Source organism: Salmo trutta, chromosome 25 (assembly GCF_901001165.1).
Source record: "Salmo trutta chromosome 25, fSalTru1.1, whole genome shotgun sequence".
Classification (NCBI taxonomy): domain Eukaryota; kingdom Metazoa; phylum Chordata; class Actinopteri; order Salmoniformes; family Salmonidae; genus Salmo; species Salmo trutta.
This window is the reverse complement of record NC_042981.1, coordinates 18,615,897-18,638,652: the sequence shown is the minus strand read 5'-3', so window position 1 is coordinate 18,638,652 and position 22,756 is coordinate 18,615,897.

The window sequence follows — 22,756 nt, the reverse complement described above, 5'->3', positions numbered from 1 at the left end:
TAGTTTTGGCATGTCGGTTAGGGCATCTACTTTGTGCATGACACATGCAATTTTTCCAACAATTGTTTACAGACAGATTATTTCACTTATAATTCACTGTATCACAATTCCAGAGGATCAGAAGTTTACATACACTAAGTTGACTGTGCCTATAAACAGCTTGGAAAATTCCAGAAAATTATGTCATGGCTTTAGAAGCTTCTGATAGGCTACTTGATATAATTTGAGTCAATTGGAGGTGTACCTGTGGATGTATTTCAAGGCCTACCTTCAAACTCATTGCCTCTTTGCTTGGCATCATGGAAAAATCTAAAGAGATCAGCCAGAAAAAAATGTGTAGACATCCACAAGTCTGGTTCATCCTTGGGAGCAATTTCCAAACGCCTGAAGGTACCTCGTTCATCTGTACAAACAATAGTATGCAAGTTTTAACAACATGGGACCACTCAGATGTCATAGGAAAGAGACTGGTTCTGTCTCCTAGAGAGGAAGTACTTTGGTGCGAAAAGTGCAAATCAATCCCAGAACAACAGCAAAGGACCTTGTGAAGATGCTGGAGGAAACAGGTATAAAAGTATCTACACTGCTCAAAAAGATAAAGGGAACACTTAAACAACACAATGTAACTCCAAGTCAATCACACGTCTGTGAAATCAAACTGTCCACTTAGGAAGCAACACTGATTGACAATACATTTCACATGCTGTTGTGCAAATTGAATAGACAACAGGTGAAAATTATAGGCAATTAGCAAGACACCCCCAATAAAGGAGTGGTTCTGCAGGTGGAGACCACAGACCACTTCTCAGTTCCTATGCTTCCTGGCTGATGTTTTGGTCACTTTTGAATGCTGGCGGTGCTTTCACTCTAGTGGTAGCATGAGACGGAGTCTACAACCCACACAAGTGGCTCAGGTAGTGCAGCTCATCCAGGATGGCACGTCAATGCGAGCTGTGGCAATAAGGTTTGCTGTGTCTGTCAGCGTAGTGTCCAGAGCATGGAGGCGCTACCAGGAGACAGGCCAGTACATCAGGAGACGTGGAGGAGGCCGTAGGAGGGCAACAAACCAGCAGCAGGACCGCTACCTCAGCCTTTGTGCAAGGAGGAGCAGGAGGAGCACTGCCAGAGCCCTGCAAAATGACCTCCAGCAGGCCACAAATGGGCATGTGTCTGCTCAAACGGTCAGAAACAGACTCCATGAGGGTGGTATGAGGGCCCGACGTCCACAGGTGGGGGTTGTGCTTACAGCCCAACACCGTGCAGGACTTTTGGCATTTGCCAGAGAACACCAAGATTGGCAAATTCGCCACTGGCGCCCTGTGCTCTTCACAGATGAAAGCAGGTTCACACTGAGCACATGTGACAGACGTGACAGAGTCTGGAGACGCTGTGGAGAACATTCTGCTGCCTGCAACATCCTCCAGCATGACCGGTTTGGCGGTGGGTCAGTCATGGTGTGGGGTGGCATTTCTTTGGGGGGCCGCACAGCCATCCATGTGCTCGCCAGAGGTAGCCTGACTGTTTTAAGGTCACCATTGGCCTCACCCCTGAGCGGTTTCCTTCCTCTCCGGCAACTGAGTGAGGAAGGACGCCTGTATCTTTGTAGTGACTGGGTGTATTAATACACCATCCAAAGTGTAATTTATATATTTTATATCTTCACTATGCTCAAATTGATATTCAACATTTTATTTTTACCCATCTACCAATAGGTGCCCTTCTTTGCGAGGCATTGGAAAACCTCCCTTGTATTTGTGGTTAAACCTGTGTTTGAAATTCACTGTTCGACTAAGGGACCTTACAGATAATTGTATATATGTGGTACAAAGATGAGATAGTCATTCAAAAATAATGTTAAACACTACTATTGCACCCATTGGCAACTTATTTTGTGACTTGTTAAGCACATTTTTACTCCTGAACATATTTAGTATTGCCATGACAAAGGTGTTGTATACTTATTGACTGAAGACATTTCAGCATTTCATGTTTAATTAATGTCAAAATGTCAAAAAACATAATTCCACTTTGACATTATTGTGTGGCCAGTGACAAAACATTTCAATTTAAATCAATTCTAAATGCAGGTTGTAACACAACTAAATGTGGAAAAGTCAAGGGGTGTGAATACTTTCTGAAGGCACTGCAGAATGAGCCATGACTAGAATACAGTATATACATATAATATAGGTAAAACAGTATGTAAACATTATTAAAATGACCAGTGTTCAATGGTTAGAATACATTACAATACATACATATAAAGTGGGTTAATAAACAGTATGTAAAAATTATTAAAGTGGCCAGTGTTCAATGACTATGTACATAGGGCAGCAGTCTCTGTTTACATCCTGTATCCTAAAGCACGTGCAATTGCATTTTTTTGGTATTTAATTAATCTTTGTTTTTTAATTACTTCTGATTATTTGGAAGGGGTAAGGGAATCTTTTTTTGTCTTATTTTATCTTGTACATTTATCTTGTACTTTTTATTTTAATAGAGATGTTGAGCGCTGTTAACACCCCAAGTTTCCCTTATCCTACAGTCGGTGGAGAAACCAACTTTTGAGTGTTCAGAGATAAAACACTTAAGTTCTTCTGACTGGAATAGAAATGGCTAGAGTCTTCAGAAGTGTAAGGATAATTAGGAGCCGAAAACTAGGGCATTTGGCACAGTGTAGACCGCTGATAGGCCAGCTCATCCTCCTCAGGAGAATGACATCATCCGCTATGAAGAAAATAGTAAGCAAGTTTGAGGTTGTTTTTTTACTTTGGCCACAAATATGAGTGTAGAATGAGCCAACAACATTATGTGGACACGAGTTAACAGATTAACTTTTAAAAGTGTGATTTTCAGTGGAAAGTTATTTTAAGGGTAACCTTGACTGAAGAGAGAGCCACTGCTGATAAAATGCATGCAATGTGGCTTGTAAGAGGCATTTCAGTTCAGAATAAAACCAGAGTAAACCATCTTACCATTTAACATACTGTAGATGGACAAAGACAAGCCTGAAGGGTATAATGTAAATGTCCAGCTGATCAGAACACAAATATAAGTAATGCAAAAAAATGTCCTTAGGCAAAGATATGTACATGTACACATTAATTTATGAATGATTTTTGCATTCAGCTTTATAGGGGATTCTGACTAGTCCATTCTATATGAGAGCTGGGGAAATTGTTAGTACCTGCCTGCATCATCACCATGCTGTCATGAATTCCTGGTGCGTATGAGGCAAATAGAGGGACACGTCTTCCTGAGCATTGTGCTTCTCTGTGCTGTGAGCTAGGAGCACTGCATTTCACATTTCGTATCAAGGTGTTGATTGCTTTCTAATCCCCCTATTTCCCTTCCTCCAGAAAGATCATAAAACTGTAATGAGGATAAAGGATTTCTCAATGATAAACACTGATTCCACATGACATTATGATTGGCAGAAATGCAGTTCTACTCCTTTTGGGGTAGAGCTTCTGTGAGAAAGAATACATGGAGATTAAGGAAGCCTCTATTGTTCGTAATATTCTACATTCGGTTGGATCCCGATGTGCAGGTGCAATATAATGAATGTATTAGGCTAAAATGCTGGTCCTAAATGACCAAATTGGCACAATATTGTTATGCATAGTACTACTTACCTATATTAACATCAGTGAGTTCATTTGAGTACGTTATATCCTAGAGTTGTAAATAAGTGGTCTTCATTTATTTATAGTGTTCTGGAACAGTTGGACTGCTCTGGAGTTGGTTAATATTGGAAATGATGTGGGAATTTATGTGGAAGAATCATATAGACTGAACCAGCTAAATGATATCAATGAAATTGTCAAATTACAAATTTTCTTACATTTCCTTCACCTTCTTTCTTTTATCGCCTTAAGATATTATTATAGAAAAAGAGAGCGAGGGCGAAAGAGTGACACCATCCTAAGAAGTAGCATTCTATGGATTTAAGAAGAACTTCCTGGAAGAAGAAAAAACATCCGGTTCTGATTTCCAGTTTCCCTGGTTACTAGTTGAGTCTGGTCTCTCCGATAACCACCTCTGTGCTTGCTGGGAGCTTTCCATTGGAACACAGGGGCTACATGAAACCCAGCCAGACTTTTAATGAACTGTGGATGGGGAGACCAAAGGCTGTTGACATACAGAGAGGCTCTACTTGAACAAAAGCAGGATCACAACAAGGCATACTCTATTGTTTAAAAACAAAAAACAAATCCCAACTGTAGTCTTTAATACTATGCATGTTGTGACAATACAAAAAGCAAAATCAAGTGTTCATTATTGTGATGCGGTGTTTGTGTGTTGCTGTGTGTGTGATATTTCTACATATTTTGGTGCCCTGTGTGAGGATGATTCTCTAGAGTTTGTGTCACGTTCTTGGAAATGAGCGGACCAAGGTGCAGTGTGAGTATAGTTCCACATATTTATTTAAGTGAAACTAACAAAACAAAACTTAAAGACCGTGAGGACGTAGTGCCCAAACACACTAACAATCAATATCCCACACCACACAGGTGGGGAAATAACTACCTAAATATGATCCCCAATCAGAGGCAACGATAAACAGCTGCCTCTAATTGGGAACCATATTTGCACCAACATAGAAATAGACATACTAGATCACCCCCTAGTCACACCCTGACCTACTACACCATAGAGAACTAAGGGCTCTCTATGGTCAGGGCGTGACAGTTTGTATGCGCTACTGTTACAACATTCATACAGTTACTTAATTTATAATCCACTGGGCTGATGATGCCAGTCAGTGATGGCTATATCAAGTGGAGAGCTAGGGGTCAGAGACCTGAGGAGCGGAGTGCAAAGGTTAACAACACAATTGTGAGGCCGAACTACCCTATGTGTCCAGGAAGAGACTCATAATCTATTCACCTGGTGTCTTTATATGGTTCAGCCTTGTTAGTTCTACACTGAGGGGCCATATACTGTTACCCAGACAAACCAGCCATAGACAGTTCATAGATTACTGGCATTTACTGATAAATTCGTAATTATGAAAATCATATCTCTAAACTCCATTAGTCAAACATGACACAGCATCAGGGGCATATCATAGCTGCAAATGTGCTGCTTACTGAGGTGACCATTTCTTGACTTACAGCAATGGGGCACATCTTTTTCATATATAATAACTGGAAATAACTGATTGTTTATCAGGGTAAGACTGAAAAGTACATTTACTGCTTGGCTAGTTTTTATTTTATTTAATGGATTCTTACACCTCAACATTCACACACATATGGTGTGGGCTATGGATAGGTAATCATACATTCATCATCTCTTTCCCTCTGAGAATTACTAGTGACTTACAATAAGGCTTCCTCTTAAGTAACTTTACGTGCTGACTAATATGGTAAAATGAATGAAAGTTCAAAATACTTCAGCGCAGACTACCCCTTTATTTTCCATTAAACATCTACTAATCCCTTAAAGTGGGATGCAAAAAAAAATGGTCTAAGGGACATTCATTTACCAGGAGCAAGGGAATTATTATTATGACTGGTTCACAACACCCTCTTAGATCTGGTAATTTGCAGAGAGACAGAGTCTGATAAATATATGTATTTTTTTATGTGTTTGTATTTCCATAAGCCTGATTGATGAACAGATAGATCTGTGTTCATATTAAACTCTGGGGACGAAGTTAAAAACTGTGTCTGGACATGAGCTGTGTCTGGACATGTCTGTCCAGGGAGAAGGAAGCAGTAGATATCTAAATAAACCTGTTATGTTTTATCTAAATTAATATCCAGAATATTTACTCCTGTTTGACATTTATTCAGAGGGAATAGCCACCAAATCCCTTGTATTTTCCTATTTTAGTTAATTATTTATTATAAATGATTTACTAAGTTACATTATCATGAGATTTTGCCCATAAATTAACTAGCTATTACAGGCAGTAATTCCTTCATCATTTAGAACTGTGTACCCACAGACCATAAAATAGCTAATCAACCAGTTAAGAGAATAAGTGAATTCCTCAGATGTGACTGTTAACGAATGTCCTTATAGATGAAATCAGCAGTTGAAACAAATCATTTCCACTGCCCCTGTTACAGTAAAAAGCTGAGGGATGGGGCTGGAGAAATGCTATGGATGCAAGGACCCACCATCCAGGATATCAAAACTATAGTTTAAACCATGTTTTGAGGCTCTACAGTGTTGTTTACATTTACAAACATTGGAGTAAAACAAGGCTATATTTTGAGTTCTGATGGGTACGACAGCTGAACTAAGCTCATGAGCCATTTATAAATTGTAGTCTTTTAGAATCAGTGGGTACATATCATTCATTTATAAGTCAAAAAAATAGATGTAGCAGCTGCAGATTTCCCCTTTAAGGGTCATAGTTACACCATGAGGCATGGAGCATCTGTATTACGGACTATTTACTAATTATCTTCCCCAGTTACAGTGAAACTCTGCACCAGGTGTTGTTTACCCTCCCTGAGAATAATCTCCATTGGTTCAGAGGAAGGCAACACTCCCTCTCTAAAACATATACGGTGCATTGCCAGTTTGCTCTGTGTAATTTACAGCACACTGAGCCTCCCCAGGGCCTCTGTCAGTGCTGAGGGGAGATGTGGCATGTGATAAGGAGGGGGAGAGAGAGAGAGATGGGGTGGAGGTAAAGAGAGAGGGAAGAGACAAAGGGAGGATAAACGAGAGAGAGAAAGAGATGGAGAGAGGGAATTACTAGCAAACATCATAACCAGTTGTTTACCTGAGAGTGGTGGGGTTTGAATTCTATTCAGCACCATAAACCCTGATCTCAGGTAATGATCCAATCATTTCTGTCCAAACAATGTCACGACATTCCTCTGTGTAAGCTAGATATTCCAGGAGGGTGTTTGTATTGGGCACTCAAACATATCTGCCAACAAACAAGTGAACTGTCGAGATAATGTCATGCAACCACTGACAGTCATTGAAATCCCCATAATCTGGCTTTGAAAATCAATTGTCAGAGGTACTGGGCTGCACGGAGGTGGAGAAACAGTGTGAGGAGTAACTAATAACATAAGCAATCAACACCTATGTTGTGTTGAGAAAAGTGAGCAGACATGTTTTGCTAACAAAAAAACAGAGTGGAATCATGGGGAGGCTTTTTCAACATTTGTTCTTATTGTAAAAAGAGCTGTTTCTAGAAGTAGACCGATATTTTCACTTTCCCCTCCAACATTTACTGTGCATAGCTGAATAATATACACAGATTTCATAGAAATGTTTTTCTTTACTATTGCAGCACAGGACTGTAGTGGAAGAATTAAAGAAGGTGATGCTTGGGACTAGCGACTGGCTGGCGTACGAGGCAGAGGTGTGGACTCGAGTCACAAAGATGACTTGCAACTCGACTTTGACACCAATGACTCGTGACTTGAGCCTTATGACTCGAACGGACTAGATACACTCCAAGCCCAAATATAAAAAATTATGCTATTAAAAAAAAAAAGTGTGCAGCGCATCAACTATTCATTTAACGGATTACAGTTTGAGTCGGACAGCAGCCAATCAAATTGTGCCAGTTGAGAAAAAGTTGTGCGTGGCAGTGCAGAGGAACGTCGGCGGGTGAATTCAGATGGAGCCCTTGGAAAGATACCCCAAATTATTATTTTTGATAAAGACGCTGTATCAACAAAAAACGTATTGCAACTTGCATAACATGCGGGAAGAAAATTGCAGACGGAGGCGCAACAATTTCCAACTTTGTTCGACATTTGAAGCTGCACAAAGAATGGTATGTCGTGGCTAATATAGCCGACAGCTATATATTTGATTACTTTAAGAGTGTATCATGTAGGCTAACATAACGTTAAATCAATGAGCCTCCACACAGTCAGTGATCCATCTTTCTCATGGCTACCCATGTATTTCCATGGAAATATAACATTTATTTGGAAAGTAATAAATATAGATTGATTTTAAAACTTTCATGATTTGTGTAATGTACTATCTATCCTTATTAAAATTATGAAATGGTATTACATATGGTGAAGAGCACATTATGACTTAAAACTCCAAGTTTAGGACTTGAGACTTGACGGTCTTGACTTGAGTGCTAAGACTTGAGACTTACTTATGACTTGCACAGTGTGATGACTGAAACACGATTTATGGCATTGTTTAAATGACAGACCATCTGTGGGCTATCAGAGGGATCAAAACCCACCTGATCTGTGGCAATCTTGAAGAGACATTCTCACCGAAGTCCTGGGGTCACTGATGCCAGTTGAGGTGTGATGACTGATGAAAACTTGAATAGAGGAAATTAATGTTACTCTGAATTAAATTGTCATGTTTGGATTGTTTCATGAGTTCATAAAGAGCTATGCATTTTGATGTGTTTTATTGTACTGTAAGTGGTATGGATTTATTATTACAGAGAAACTGTGTTATTCTGTTTTTCGGACAGCAGATAGTTTAAAGAGGAACACAGGTGTGTGCTCTTATTATACAGTGTTGAGGTGTGATGATTAGATCCAAGAATGTGTGTGTTATTTTCATGCCTGTGTTATGTTTTGGGCCATGCAAAGTGAAGTTATATAGACGATAGGAAACACTGGGAGTTTGCCTCTTGGATGAATAAAAGCTGGATTTAAATGTCAATCATGGAGTCATTGGAAAACGAACTCCGGCTGTACATTTGTTTGTCATAATTTATGATTTTTCTATGCTGTTAACACTTAACATATTTTGTATTCTTTGTATCGTGAAGATTTCTGGTGTACAATTTGTTAATTGCATTCTTATATCGTAACTGCAATAAATCTGATTACTTTTCAATGGATACAAACCGTAGTCCTCACATTTCTGATTAATATCATTGAATTATTATTTGGTGAAATGTCTAATTATAAATGTTATTCAAAATATACATAGCATGTATGTCACAGTATCCACAGAAGGTGGCGCCCCTCCCAGGTCGGGCGGCACTCGTCGTCGCCGGCCTACTAGCTGCCACCGATCTATGTTTCTGTGTTGTTTGGTTTTGTCTGTCTAGGTCTGCACCTGTTCCTTGTTTGTAATTAGTGTCGGGGTATTTAGTTTGTCCTTTTTGTTCAGGTATTGGTGCGGGATTGTTTTGTGTCTTTACGAAGGGCTGTTCGTATTTATGCTGCCTGTTAGTTCAGCGTTTTGGTGGAGTTGTCAATTTATTATTGCCAGGTTGCGCCCCGTTCGCTTTATTGTTTTGGAGCTGTGCTCCTGTCGGGTGTTTAGGCGCACCCAGTATTACGACTGCCTATTTACCATACGGTGTTAATAAACATCTGTGTTTTTGGACCTCCGTCGCCTGCCCTTGACTCTGACCCTTCCTGCTACACTGATAGCCGAGAAAATGTATGCTTGGTCGCTAACTATGTGTCTATGAGCCAAGGTTAACTCAATCATTTAATCCTTGGACATTGATTACGAGATATTAGGTCCTTGTTCCTTAGCCTCTTAAATGTATAACAGTAAACCTGGACACGTGCATCTTATAGTATTCAGAGTGGTGACGCAAGGCTCCAACCTTGGCTATACCCACAGGATACAATAATGCCCTATAGTATTCACGTAAATGAGTCAGATTAATGAATGTAGTCTATTATTGCATTCAACATAATAGTGCCTCATGCAGTTGATGGGGATTTGTTACGTCCTCTAAATAGTGGTGATCCAGTCGACATGTTTTGCCGCAGGGGAACTTTACTTATTATTTTCTTCTAGGTTCCATCCTCCGACATTTAACTTTGAGTTGGTGTTTGAACAGAGTAGGCATGTAACTGATGTATTGGAAGCCGTACATAGACACTGCAGTCCTTTTTTCTGTTTGACACAAGCGTACAAAAACAACTGTAGGATTTTGGACATGTTTGTTTCTCCTCTGGAGTGAGTAAACCCATTTGAGTTTGCTGGTGGAAGGTTATTTTACTGTGGCCTGTTAACCCCAGATACTGTCAATAGGCCATTGATAGTTCTAGAGACAAACATCGAAAGTTTAACTTTTTTCTATTTGAATTTGTGAAACATTCCTCATTTTCAATATGGATAGCGAGCTAAACAATAATGTTAAGCCAATAGGGCGCACAGGTGCGTTTTTGGAGACATGGGCGGTCCATGCCACTGAGTATCTCATTCCTGAGCATACAATGGGTTTGAACTCTAGTGACAATAATGATGTGATCATCAGCCAGTTTTACAGACAAGGAATCAATTGTAATAATAAAGATGAATATCACAAACTCGTGTTGGCTATTGGACATCTTATCTGTAGAGATGAAGACACTGCACGCGCAGCAGGAGTGGCTCTCAGATAGGATGGCTTTAGAAAAACCTATGGAAATACAGTTTCCTTTGAGCTTTTCAAAATCCTAATATTGACTGATGCATGTGTTACTAATCAATGTTAGCAATTTTACACATTGTTTTTGATTTTAATATTCTTAGAATTTGATTGTGTTCATTTACTTCCAGAACCATAGGGGTGGAAAAGGTATTTGCTCAACACTATATGGATTGTTTGAGAGTGTTCTCATTTGTTTCCAAACTCATCCCTCTCAAAGGGGAGGAGTAACTGTATAAGGGCGAGACCCAGATGCAGACACGGGAGGCAGATGGTTTGAGTCTCTGATATTTATCAGTATCCAAGGGGCAGGCAAGAGCTTCATCAATAAGTGCATCAATGACATCGTCCCCACAGTGACTGTACGTACATATCCCAACCAGAAGCCATGGATTACAGGCAACATCCTCATCGAGCTGAAGGCTAGAGCTGCCGCTTTCAAGGAGAGGGAGTCTAATCCGGACACTTATAAGAAATCCCGCTATGCCCTCAGACAAACCATCAAACAAGCAAAGCGTCAATACAGGATTAAGATTTGAATCCTACTACACCGGCTCTGACGCTCGTCAGATCAGGGCTTGAAAACTACTATGGACTACAAAGGGAAACCCAGATGCGAGCTGCCCAGTGACGTGAGCCTACCAGACAAGCTAAATGCCTTTTATGCTCGCTTCAAGGCAAGCAACACTGAAGCATAAACGAGAGCACCAGCTGTTCTGGATGACTGTGTGATAAGGCTCTCGGTAGCCGATGTGAACATTCACAAAGCCGCAGGGCCAGACGGATTATCAGGATGTGTACTCAAAGCATGCGTTGACCAACTGTCAAGTGTCTTCACTGACATTTTCACCCTCTCCCTGACCAAGTCTGTAATACCCACATGTTTCAAGCAGGCCACCATAGTTCCTGTGCCCAAGGAAGCGAAGGTAACCTGCCTAAATGATTATCGCCCCGTGGCACTCACGTCAGTAGCCATGAAGTGCTTTAAAAGGCTGGTCATGGCTATCAACAGCATCCTCCCGGACACCCTAGACTCACTCCAATTCGCATACCACCCCAACAGATCCACAGATGACGCAGTCTCAATTGCACTCCACACCGTCCTTTCTCATCTGGGCAAAAAGGAACACCTATGTGAGAATGCTGTTTGACTACAGCTCAGCGTTCAACTATATAGTGCCCATGAAGCTCATCACTAAGCTAAGGATTCTGGGACTAAACACATCCCTCTACAACTGGATCCTGGGCTTCCTGACGGGCCGCACCCAGGTGGTAAGAGTAGGCAACAACACGTCTGCCACGCTGATCCTTAACACTGGGGCCCCTCACGGGTGTGTACTTAGTCCCCTCCTGTATTCCCTGATCACCCACAACTGCGTGGCCAAACATGACTCCAACACCATCATTAAGTTGGTCACTTTAAGTATACATTCATGTACATACTACCTCAATTGTCCTGACCAACCAGTGCTGCCACACATTGGCTAACCAGGCTATCTGCATTGTGTCCCGCCACCCCCTCTTTTTACGCTACTGCTACTCTGTTTATCATATATGCATAGTCACTTTAACCATACCCACATGTACATACTACCTCAATAAGCCTGACTAACCGATGTCTGTATATAGCCTTGCTACTGTTATTTTCAAATGTCTTTTTACTGTTTTATTTCCTTACCTACACACACACTTTTTTCACAACACCTGTTGTATTCGGCGCACGTGACAAATAAACTTTGATTTGATAAGTTTGCTGACAACAGTGGTAGGCCTGATCACCGACAACGGTGAAACGGCCTATAGGGGGAGGTCAGAGACCTGGCAGTGTGGTGCCAGGACAACAACCTCTCCCTCAATGTGAGCAAGACAAAGGAGCTGATCGTGGACTACAGGAAAAGGCAGGCTGGACAGGCCCCCACTAACATTGACGGGGCTGTAGTGGAGCGGGTTGAGAGCTTCAAGTTCCTTGTTGTCCACGTCACCAACGAACTATCATGGTCCAAACATACCAAGACACTCATGAAGAGGGCACGACAAAACCTTTTCCCCCTCAGGAGACTGAAAAGATTTGGCATGGTCCCCAGATCCTCAAAAACTTCTATAGCTGCAGCATCGAGAGCATCCTGACCGGTTGCATCACCGCCTGGTATGGCAACTGCTTGGCATCTGACCGTAAGGCGCTACTGAGCGTAGTGCGAACAGCCCAGTACATCACCGGGCCCAAGCTTTCTGCCATCCAGGACCTGTCAAAGGAAAGCCCATAAAATTCTCAGACTCCAGTCACCCAAGTTAGACTGTTCTCTGCTACCGTACGGCAATCGGTACCGGAGCGCCAAGTCTAAGACCAAAAAGATCCTGAACAGCTTTTACCCCCAAGCCATAAGACTGCTGAACAATTCATAAAAACACCCCCCCCCCTACTCGCTGTTTGTTACCTATGCATAGTCACTTCGCCCCCCCCCCCCCCCCTACATGTACAGATTGCCTCAACTAGCCTGTACCCCTGCACACTGACTCGGTACCGGTGACCCCGGTATATAGCCTCGTTATTGTGTTACTTTTTATTATTAAGTCTACACTTGTTGTATTCGGCGCATGTGACAAATAATGTTTGATTTGAAAATGGCCGTGGACAGGCACAAAGATAATAACAAGGTCAGAGTCCAGGAGGTACAGAGTGGCATGCAGGCTCAAGGTCAGGGTAGGCAGTATGGTCAGGCTGGCGGGTGCAGAGTCAGGGAAGGCAAGGGTCAAAATCAGGATGACTAGCGAAAGAGAATAGAAAAAGCAGGAGCACGGGAAATATACGCTGGTTGACAAGACAAGATGAACTGGCTCAGAGAGACAGGAAACACAGGGATAAATACACCGGGGAAAATAAGTGACACCTGGAGGGGGTGGAGACAATCAAAAGGACAGGTGAAACAGATCAGGGCGTGACAGTACCCCCTCTAAGGGCCGCCACCTGGCCCCCTACCTGGGAGCATACCTGGCTGTCCGGGGTGTCGGCGGTGAAAATTGACAGTGAGGGCCGGGTCCAGAATGTCTTTAGCAGGAACCCAGCACCTCTCCTCCGGGCCTCTCAGTCAACCAGGTACTGGAAACCCCTGCCCCGTGGTCGAACCCTCTGGAGGCGTCTTACCGTATATGCTGGCTGGCCATTGATGACATGGGGTGGAGGAATGGGCCTAGAAACAGAAGACAGGACTGTGAGACAAGGGCTTAATCCTGGACACATGAAAAGTAGGGTGAACACGGAGGGTACGGGGCAACAGCAGGCGGACAACAGTTGGACTAAGGACTCCAGAAATGGGGAAAGGACCAATGAAACGGGGAAATTTTGCAGGATTCTAGCCGGAGGGGGTAGGTCCCAAGTGGACAACCATACCCTTTGCCCAATACAATAGTGGGGAGCCTGAGTCTGGTGGTGATCCGCTTGTCGACGATACCTCCAATACCAGGGTAGCGTCCATGAAAGTCTCAGCAGCCCCAGAGTCAATAAGCACCAGAAAAGAAGCACTATGAATAAGCACTATGAAATGCCCCGCAGCACCATAATACAGACAACTGTTGGAGCTTAGCCTATGTGAATGTTCCCTAGGCAATAATCTAGCTCTTCCCAGTTGCATAGGTTCCGGTGTATCCAACTCACCCGTCGTCGATGATTCTAGAGGGAGCTCGGATGGCTTCGGATCCTCTCGGAAAAACACTTTGGGTACTTCCGGATTCCATCGGAGGTGAGCGAGCCACAGCAGATGAACGAGTGTGACCTAGGCCAGACCTCTCACTCCTGCGTTCCTGTAGACGTCCATCAATCCTAATGGTGAGAGAATCGAGGTCAACCGGTAATTCCTGAGCAGCTAGCTCATCTTTTATCAACTCTGATAATCTGTGGAGGAAGGTATCGAAAAGGGACTCCGGATTCCAGGCACTCTCGGCGGCCAAAGTGCGAAAGTCTACAGCGTAGTCTGCCACACTATGGGAGTCTTGACGTAATTCCAGGAGTTTTCGGGCCGCCTCTCTCCCGGATACTGGAGAATCGAACACCTTCCTCACCTCTGCCAAAAAAAACTTTAGGTGATGACAAATAGTGGATTGTTGCTCCCAAACTGCCATAACCCAGGAGAGCACCCCAGGTTCCAGGATGCTCAGAATATCGCTCCGGAGGAGCTAAGCGGGGTTCTTGGGGAGCCGTTGTAGGCTTTACAAACTCACCACTAATAGTAAAAAGGTTACTGAGTGGTTGCGGGTTCTCAGAGGTGGCAGGCTGCCTATGAGCTAACTCCCTGATTTGCTCCATAATAGCCTTAAACCCTTGGTTGTGGCGTTCTGTCAGAGAACGAAGCACTTCCAAAAGGTCCAGTAGTAGCTCCTCATGCCTCCCAATGGTGGCTCCCTGCAGGGAGACAGCGTGGCGTAGCTGGTCCAAGTCTTCTGGGTCTGTCATGGCTAGTTCGTACTATAAGGGCACAGGGTGAGACCCAGATGCAGACACGGGAAGAAGATGGTTTGAGTCTCTAATATTTATTAGTATTCAAGGGGCAGGCAAGAGAAGGGTCGTGGACAGGCAAAAAGATCATAACAAGGTCAGAGTCTAGGAGGTACAGAGTGGCAGGCAGGCTCGAGGTCAGGGCAGGCAGTATGGTCAGGCAGGCGGGTTCAGAGTCAGGGCAGGCAACCAGGAGGACTAGCAAAAGAGAGAATAGAAAAAGCAGGCGCACAGGAAATACACGCTGGTTGACTTGACAAGACAAACTGGCACAGAGACAGGAAACACAGGGATAAATACACCGGGGAAAATAAGCAACACCTGGAGGGGTGGAGACAATCACAAGGACATGTGAAACAGATCAGGGCGTGACAAATTGTTCATCACCATATATTGTTCAAATTTTTATTTGCAATGATGCTGGATGGTAAGTTTTTGTTGTTGTTTGTTTTTCTTTCATCCATTCATGCGTTTCCGCTAACTCTTCCTTGTTTGGATCAAACAATTGATGGGATATCTTTGTTGGCTATTTTCTATATCAATGATAGTGAAACTTTATTCACAACTCATGTCATGAGACATTTAGTGTGTAATCTATATTTCTCATACATTGCAGAATGTTATCATGGTGATGTGTGTACTTTCAATGTATTACTATTTCGAATGCTTTACACGCTTTACACGTGCTTTACACGTTTTTCACAAACAGTGGTGCATCATAAAATGTGAAATGGACTCCATGATGGGGCCTGACCTGACCAGCTAAGCCACACTTTCTGATGGAGGTGATAGAGGATTCCACGATGGGACAGCTGAGCGTTCTAGGCAGGGTACCACTGGAGACTAAAGTTCCACCTTGGTGAGAAGATACCTTCTATGAGGAGAACACCAGGACTTGAACGATACTGGACGAAAACTTAATGCAATCCAAGCAGACAATGACTATCTTGTTGAGGGATTCCTCTGTGTCCTTGCAAGACTTTGGGTAGTAACTATTACATGGACTTGATGCTGTTGCTTCAAGTTCTAATCCCCTCTCTCCACACATTTCTCTGGTTCCTCTGATTGTCTTCTACAGTGCAGTATCCACAGGCGGGAAAATGTAGTGGAAGAATTAAAAAAAATATATACTCGTGACTAGCGACTGGCTGGCATGGGAGCAGAGCTTGATGACTCATGATTTATGGCATTGTTTATTAAATGACAGACCATCTGTGGGCTATCAAAGGGATCAAGCACACCTGATCTGTGGCAATCTTAATGAGGAGACATTCTCACCGAAGTCCTGGGGTCACTGACGCCAGTAGAGGTGTGATGACTGATGAAAATTTCCTCAATTCAAGTTATGTTACTCCGTGAATTAAATTGTCATGTTTGGATTGTTTTAAGAGCTCATAAAGAGCTTTGAATTTTGATGTTTCATTGTACTGTAAGTGGTATGGATTTATTATTACAGAGAAACTGTCTTATTCTGTTTTTAGGATGGCGAATAGTTAAAAGAGGAGCGACACAGGTGTGTGCTCTAATCATACAGTGCTGAGGTGTGATGATTAGATCCAAGAATGTGTGTTATTTTCATGCCTTTGTTTTAATGTTTAGGGCCATGCAAAGTGAAGTTAATTTAGATGATAGGAGACACTGGGGCTCTTGGAAGAATAAAAGTTGTGTTTAAACGCTGATCATTCAGTCATTGGTAAACCGCTCTCCTGATGTATATTTGTATGTCATAATTGGTGAATGGTCTGTGCTGTTAAGACTTAGGATATTTTGTATCGTGAAGATTTTTGGTGTGTACCATTTGTTAATTGCATTCTTGCAATAAATCTGAATACTTTGAGATGGATATTCTTGAATTCTTTTTTGGTGAAATGTCTAATGCTAAATATACATTGCATATATGCTTGGTCTCTAACTATGCATCTGAGCCGAGGTTAACTCAATAATTTAATGCTAGGACATTGATTGCAAGATATTAGCTCCTTGTTCCTTAGCCTCTTAATAAATGTATAACGGTAAACCTGGACACGTGCATCTTATAGTATTCAGAGTGGTGACGCAAGGCTCCAACCTTGGCTATACCCACAGGATACAATAATGGCCCTAAATCATTCACATGATAATGGAGTAAGATTGATTAATGAAGTTTATTATGTTCAACATGTTTAGATCATTTCCATCTACCCACATAATAGTGACTTATATATACACACACACACACACACACACACGCAGTTGTTTGCACTTGCTAAAGGGCCTACATATGTGAAGGCAGCTAATAATAGATAATGTATTTTGTCCAAACTGTATCTGAGTTGTTTATGTTCTATCAGGATCAATGGGTGATTTGGAGTGGGATGGGGGGAGATAGCTCCATAGTCTTTATTTTTTTATATATATAATTTTAACCTTTATTTAACTAGGAAAGTCAGTTTGTTGAGGCACAGCCTACAGTACAAAATACAATGCTCAAAGCAGATTGTACTGAACCTTGTCATTCCGCCTCCCTGCCACTCCCATCAAGCCACAAGATAAAATATCATTACAATGGATATGTATCATGACCTAGCTAGCTTTTTCATTTAACCAGGCAAGTCAGTTAAGAACAAATTCTTATTTACAACAACAGCCTAGGAGCAGTGGGTTAACTGCCTTGTTCAGGGAAAAGCTAGCTAGGTCATGATACATATCCATTGTAATGATATTTTATCTTGTGGCTGGATGGGAGTGGCAGAATGACAAGGTTCAGTACAATCTGCTTTGAGTGTTGTATTTTGTACTGTCGGCTGTGCCTCAACAAACAAACTTTTACCTTGTCAGCTCGGGGATTCGATCTAGCAACCTTTCGGTTACTAGCCCAACGCTCTAACCACTAGGCTACCTGCCTCCCCATTATTAAATATGAAAGATTGATATCTATGATTAAAAATAGAAATTGACACAGTCATTTACACTGATTGTACAAAACATTAAGAACTGCTCTTTCCTTGACATAGACTGAGCAGATGAATCGAGGTGTAAATTATGATCCCTGATTGATGTCACATGCTAAAACCGCTTCAATCAGTGTATATAAAGGGGAGGAGACAGGTTAATAAAGAAGTATTTTTAAGCCTTGAGACAATTGAGACATGGATTGTGTATGTGTGCCATTCAAACAACCGTGTGTATCAGGAATGGCCCACCACCCAAAGGACATCCATCCTTTTTGACACAACTGTGGGAAGCTTTGGGGTGCAACTCAACATTAGGAAGGTGGTCTTAATATTTTGTACACTCAGTGTAGCTTGGAAAGTTGCAACACTTAGCTTACACATCGATGTACTGAATGTCGATGTACTGAACGTCAACAATCAAACTTTTAGAATATTCAGAGTTATGAAGTTATGAAAACTGGTTGTTTTGCAAATGTTGAACTTATAATATGGCTACTAATACTGTAAAAGCTAAATCAAAGTCCAAGTATACAGATTTGACGACATTCTTGCAGAATTTTTTTATATGAATGCAAATGTCTCCTTCACGATTTGCCCAAATGTACCTGGGTAACTTCACACTAAATGTCATGTAGTTTGCTCATACTTCAAGTTATCCGTCTGAAACTTTGCACATGCACTGCTGCCATCTTGTGTACACCATCGGAATTAAAACCAGAGTGATGGTTAGAAGTGGGACCTTTCTGTTGCAGTTCAAAGATGTGGTAGAAAATAAACTGTTGTTTTTTCTTTATATTTTCTTCTACCAGATCTATTGTGTTATATTCTCCTACATTCAATTCACATTTCCACAAACTTCAAAGTGTTTATTTTCAAATGGTAACAATAATATTAATATCCTTGCTTCAGGGCCTGAGCTACAGGCAGTTAGATTTGGGTATGTCATTTTAGGCAAAAATTGAAAAAAGGGGGCTATCCCTAAGAAGCTCTAGCTAACATTTTAAAAGTATGATGTTGACATAATCAGTCCAATCAAAGCTACTGTAGATATAATGTGATTTGATGTCATTTTATCTGTGGCCAATGACCTTGAGCCTTCTTGGATGGGCACTTCTAATGTAACTCTATGGCAGCACCCATGAAATCCTTTTCAGTACTTGTAAAATGAAGAGAAATAACAAAGAGAAATTATAGATAAAATGCCCAATGGCTCATTGGCTATTGGGCATAAAAATTACGCAAGAAGTTGAAAATTCCAAATTCAACATTGATTGGTTTGGAAGGAATCAGTGGCTAACTGCAAGCATTGCAAAGCAATCACTAGCCTGTATTCATTGGAGTGGTTGTGTGGTCCAAATCTGGTTTTAAGGGTTTCTTTTACAAGCTTAAATGGATAAACATTCAACATTGGCCATGCTGTCAATCCAGCATGACTTCTGCTGCGTTCAAAACAACTGGAAACTCTGAACTGGGAAATCTCAGACATCAACGAGTTCAAGATAACTGGGAACTAGGATAAAAACAAGCTCTTACTGGAAGAAATATGTTTTGAACGGTCATCCAACTAGGAATTGCAAAGCAGGAACTCGGGCCTCTTTTTAGAGCTCCGACCTGAAGATCACTGATGTCATGATTCGACCTTGTGTTTTTCAGAGTTCACAGTTGTCTTGAAAGCACCATAAATCCAGAGAATGCCAGACTTTGATGGCAGTTTGATGACAAATATTGCCCAAGAAAGACCGCCACGCCACCTTATTGTTCAAGTCGGTACAAAAAGGTATTGTATGCTATTTTTCCTGGCACCACTCCGCCGGTTCCCTCACCTCCTCCCTCTAGGCTGTCTCGTCGTTGGTGGTAATCAGATCTACCACTGTTGTCGTCTGTAAACTTGATGATTGAGTTGGAGACTAGCGTGACCAGGGAGTACAGAAGGGGGCTGAGCACGCCCCCTTGTGGGGCCCCCGTGTTGAGGATCAGCATAGCGGAGGTGTTGTTACCTACCACCTGAGGTCGGCCCGTCAGGAAGTCCAGGACCAAGTGGCACAGGGCGGTGTTCAGACCTAGGGCCCGAGGTTAATGATGAGCTTGGAGGGCACTATGGCGTTGAAGGCTGAGCTGTAGTCAGTGAACCGCTTTCTTACATAGGTATTCCTCTTGTCCAGATGGGATAAGGCAGTGTGCAGTGCGATGGCTATTACATCATCTGTGGATCTGTTAGGGTGGTATGCAAATTGTAGTGAGGGTTTTGGGTAGTGGAAGTTAAATGAGCCTTAACTAGTTTCTCAAATCACTTCATGATGACAGAAATGAGTGCTATGGGGCGATAGTCATTTAATTCAGTTACCTTTGCTTTCTTCGGTACAGGAACAATGTTGGACATCTTGAAGCAAGTGCGGACAACAGACTGGGATAGGGAGAGATTGAATATGTCGGTAAACACTCCAGCAAGCTGATCTGCACAGGCTCTGAGGATGCGGTTTAGAATACTGTCCAGACCGGCAGCCATGCGAGGTATAACGTGCTTTAAAAAAATACTCACGTCGGCCATATACTGTACAGTCGTGGCCAAAAGTTTTGAGAATGACACAAATATTAATTTCCACAAAGTTTGCTGATTCAGTGTCTTTACATATTTTTGTCAGATGTTACTATGGAATACGTATAATTACAAGCATTTCATAAGTGTAATAGGCTTTTATTGACAATTACATGAAGTTGATGCAAAGAGTCAATATTTGCAGTGTTGACGCTTCTTTTTCAAGACCTCTGCAATCTACCCTGGCATGCTGTCAATTAACTTCTTGGACGCATCCTGACTGATGGCAGCCCATTCTTGCACAATCAATGCAAGAATGTCAGAATTTGTGGATATTTTTTTGTCCACCCGCCTCTTGAGGATTGACGACAAGTTCTCAGTGGGATTAAGGTCTGGGGAGTTTCCTGGCCATGGACCCAAAATATCAATGTTTTGTTCCCCGAGCCATTTAGTTATCACTTTTGCCTTATGGCAAGGTGCTCCATCATGCTGGAAAAGGCATTGTTCGTCACCATACTGTTCCTGGATGGTTGGGAGAAGTTGCTCTCGGAGGATGTGTTGGTACCATTCTTTATTCATGGCTGTGTTCTTAGGCAAAATTGTGAGTGAGCCCACTCCCTTGGCTGAGAAGCAACCCCACACATGAATGGTCTCAGGATGCTTTACTGTTGGCATGACACAGGACAAGCTTTTTTCCGGATGCCCCAAACAATCGGAAAGGGGATTCATCAGAGAAAATGACTTTACCCCAGTCCTCAGCAGTCCAATCCCTGTACCTTTTGCAGAATATCAGTCTGTCCATGATGTTTTTCCTGGAGAGAAGTGGCTTCTTTGCTGCCCTTCTTGACACCAGGCCATCCTCCAAAAGTCTTCACCTCACTGTGCGTGCAGATGCACTCACACCTGCCTGCTGCCATTCCTGAGCAAGCTCTTTACTGGTGGTGCCCCGATCCCGCAGCTGAATCAACTTTAGGAGACGGTCCTGGCACTTACTGGACTTTCTTGGGTGCCCTGAAGCCTTCTTCACAACAATTGAACCGCTCTCCTTGAAGTTCTTGATGATCCGATAAATGGTTGATTTAGGTGCAATCTTACTGGCAGCAATATCCTTGCCAGTGAAGCCCTTTTTGTGCAAAGCAATGATGACAGCACATGTTTCCTTGCAGTTAACCATGATTGACAAAGGAAGAACAATGATTCCAAGCACCACCCTCCTTTTGAAGCTTCCAGTCTGTTATTCGAACTCAATCAGCATGACTCAATCAGCCTTGTCATCGTCAACACAAACCTGTGTTAACGAAAGAATCACTGACATGATGTCAGCTGGACCTTTTGTGCCAGGGATGAAATGCAGTGGAAATGTTTTTTGGGGATTCAGTTAATTTGCATGGTAAAGAGGAACTTTGCAATTAATTGCAATTCATCTGATCACTCATCATAACATTCTGGAGTATATGCAAATTGCCATCATACAAACTGAGGCAGCAGACTTTGTGAAAATGTCATTTTTGTGTCATTCTCAAAACTTTTGGCCACGACTGTACATGTAATCATATTGTACATATTGTTGCTACTGACCACAAAAATCAGAAAATAATTCCACTGCATCTCATCCAAATATTTACCGTGTTTAATGTTTAAGATTTTATCAAATCTATGAAAACTACATTTTAATACCAGCTACCAACAGGCAGGCTAGCTACTTCACTTACCAGAGTGTTTTATTATTGTGTTTGTTTTCTGTGTATTTATTTAAGAAATGGTGATATGAATACAGTCTTATGTCAGCAGGGATGCTTGGCTGACCAAATTTGTAAAGCATTACTTTAATATCATGACTCTTAGCCACCATGGAAATGTCCTTGGCATGAAAAACACCCCTTTACATGTCCTCTCTTTAGACACGATTTCCCACCATGTTTATTTACTTGTTTGTCTTTGTGTCTCACTGAGCAAAGCTTTCCTAATAGTGTCGTTATTAGATTAATTTCCTATTAAAATGTTAAACACCTCAATACTCATGGTGGCCACAAGTTGGTTTGACAAACAATGTCAGCCTTTAGACACACATTGGAAGATTACGAGGCAGCCATAGTAAACATTGCCACCTTAATAACACATGTTGTTCTGTCTTGATGTCTCTCCATTAGATCTTGTGGAGAACACTGATCTGCAGGTCCTAAGATGTTCATAATGTTATACCCATAGAGATCCTATTAAATTACTAAAGGGGCTATGTCATAAACCCTCAAAGTTCTATCTTGATCAGGGAGAAATCCAAAACCAGTCTACTATATCTTACCACAGCACTGGCAAACTATGATTGACCAACTCCCTGATCAACATAGCTGACCTTCGGACCACTATAAGATGGTTAATGTCCATTCTAGTATTTTAATTGCAAATTATATGGTTATACCCTGGTAGTATGAATATACCATGGTAGTAGGAAA